Genomic DNA, 2,969 nt, shown 5'->3' with positions numbered 1-2,969 from the left:
GGAATATACCAATATAGATATTGGAAGGAAATGGGTGGAAGAGGGAATGGGGAGGAGAGTGGGGTAGTAGGGCATAAAAACAGAGTTTGGAGAAAGCAACTAATGGACAGAGTTGGAGGAGAGTTGGAAGGAGAGGACTGAAGGACAAAGATATGACAAAAAACCTGAAGACCTTATAGGAAGCAGCCTTGTGGTCAGTCTTGAGAGGATGGACTTCACAGACTAGGTTAAGAGGAGTGTCCTTTAGGACAAAGTTGGAAAGAAAGAAAGGCCTTATAGACACAATTGGGAAGAGACAAAGGAGGGAGGCGCCTCATGGATAAGATTGGGGCAACAAGGTTGGGAGGACAGAAGTCACGGATAGAAGGAGATTCATGGGCAGAGCTGGGATGACAGTCCTTGTGGACAGGTTTGAGAGAAGGGTCCTAATGGGAGTTGCTTAGGCCATGAGAATTCCAGACTCAAGAATGTCTGGGAGTAGGGGAGAAAGAAGGGAGATCAGCTGGGGGATGGGAACAATCTCTAGGACCAGAGACCTAGGATAGGGAGAGGCCCAAGAGGATCTATGGGAGTGACTCTAGCTGAGATTCCTAGTAGTGGGGGATTTGGATCCTGAAGTGGCCACTTCCTTTAGCCACGCAGGACTCCCAGTGGAAAGATAAGGACAGCAACCCACCCACAAAGCCTTTGACCCAAAATGTGTCCTAACTACAAGATGTGCAGGGACAAATACAGAGCTGAGTCTGAGGGAATGGCCAACCAATGACTGCTCCAGATTGAGACACATCCTGTGGGCAAGAACCAATTCCTGACACTATTAATGATACCTTGTTATGCTTGCAGAGAGGAACCTAGTATAACTGTCCTCTAAGAGGCTCCACCCAACAGCCAATGGAAAGAGATGCAGAGACCCACACCCAAACATGGATCTTGGGGAGTCTTATGGAAGAGTTGGGAGAAAGACTGAGAGACCTAAAGAGGATAGGAACTCCACAGGAGGACCCAACAGAGTCAACTAACCTGGACCCTTGGAGCACTCAGAGTCTGAACCACCAACCAAAGAACATACATAGGCTGGACCTAGGCCTCCTTGCACATATGTAGCAAATGAGCAGCTTGGTTTCCCCCAACCACTGGAATGGAGGCTGCCCCTGATTCTGTTGCCTGCCTGCCTGCCTGCCTGCTTGCCTGCTTGCCTGCCTGTGGGTTCCACACCCCTAGATGGACAGTCTTGTCTGTCCTCAGTGGGAGAGGATGTACCTAGACCCACAGCAACTTCATGTGCAGGGTTTGGGGTTAGGCTAGGAGGAGTAGGAGGATGACACACAGAGGGGAAATGGAAGGAAGACTTGGGTGAGGGGCTACTAGGAGGAGAGCAAGGGCTGATATTGGGTTGTAAAGTGAATAAACAAATTTAACAAAAATGTATCATCTAATTAAATATTATTTAATAAAATTTGCTGAACTACATTGAAGAAAACTGGGCTAGAGCTGGGGCACCACACAGCAGTCTTCCTCTTACCCTAACATCAGCAACAGTAGCAACAAGCATAGACGTTTGAGTAAATTTATGTGTCACAACAGTAAGGAATGAAATTTCCCAAGGTCATATGGTGAATAGTTTATGGGCACAACTTAGGTGCCTTTAATGCCATAATAAAAGTAGATTCCAAGACCAGAAGAGAGCTTGAGACAGAAACAAAATCTGAAAAATATACAGAGGATTTTTTTTTAATCTCTGTATAAAGAGATATCTTTAAGTTGAAGCTCATTCAGTCTTCCATATAAGTAAACCGAGAAGGCCGGGGTCATTCAAGCCGTCCCTGATGTGATCAGGATGAGACTGAGGCAGTGTTGCTCTTCTTTGAGAGTTCCAGTACTCTTACCTGGAACTTAGACTCCCCCCCCCCCCCCACACACACACACAAAGAAGTTTATCAGTGGGAAAAGGAAATAGTGCACTGTATTTGTGGAGTTAACAACTTCAAAAGAGCCCCATGCCATATCTGACACATCAAAACAGCAGCAAAAAGCTGTCAGTCTCTGCAAGTAATAGCATTGTTTTACTTGAAGAAGCTAGGCCAAAATCTAGCTAGGTCTAGTTTGAGTTCAAGAGGGAGATTTATAGGAGTGGCGTGGGTAAGTGGTGAACTGTAAATGTTTACGAAGTAGCTCTTCATAACTAAAAATCTCTGATGCGTGGTATTTGATTTTCATCATTGAAATACTGTCACTGTAGCTGATCACTTGTTCTCAGTGTGACTGTTTTAGAAAGCTTTCTGTCACTATGACAAAAGAGCTCAGAAAATCAGCTATACATAAGCAAAGCTTGCTTTTGACTCATGGGCCACATAAATGACCTCATCAGATCTTCACAACAGCCTTGCTAGATTGGCATTGCTCTCTTAAATAGAGAGACTGGCACAGTTAAGTGTTAGCCTTGTTTAATGTCCAAAATCCTTGGCAGAGCTAGCATTCAAATTTGAAAGGATATAAACTGTGTTAAAAACTAAAGCATTTAGTGGTTGCCTCTGGATGGGGAAATTATGGGATTTTGCTGTCATCTTTTTGCTTAGTTTTTCTACTCTATAATTAAAAATCCGGGACAACATATTCATGCAGATATGCTGACAGAATCTATGATGTTTTTCTTCAGAGGCTCAGTGGATTTGTTGCTACCAAATATTCTGAAATAGTTTCCAGAAAACCCATTTAAGGGGCTGGAGAGATATGGCTTCACGGGTGAACACAACCATGAGAATCTGAGTTCTGCCCCCCAGACCCCACACAAACCTGAATGTGTTTGTACTTGCCTGTCATGCCAGCACTCCCCTAGTGAGATGGGATGAAGCAACAGGAAAACCCATGCAAGCTGGTGTGTGGAGTAGACAAGAACAAAACTTTGTCCCCAAAACAGCAAAGTGGAGACTGGAGAGAGAGAGAGAGAGAGAGAGAGAGAGAGAGAGAGA

Source organism: Mastomys coucha, chromosome X (genome assembly GCF_008632895.1).
Source record: "Mastomys coucha isolate ucsf_1 chromosome X, UCSF_Mcou_1, whole genome shotgun sequence".
NCBI classification, from domain to species: Eukaryota; Metazoa; Chordata; class Mammalia; order Rodentia; family Muridae; genus Mastomys; species Mastomys coucha.
The sequence above is the reverse complement of the archived record's forward strand: the minus strand, read 5'-3'. Positions refer to the sequence as shown.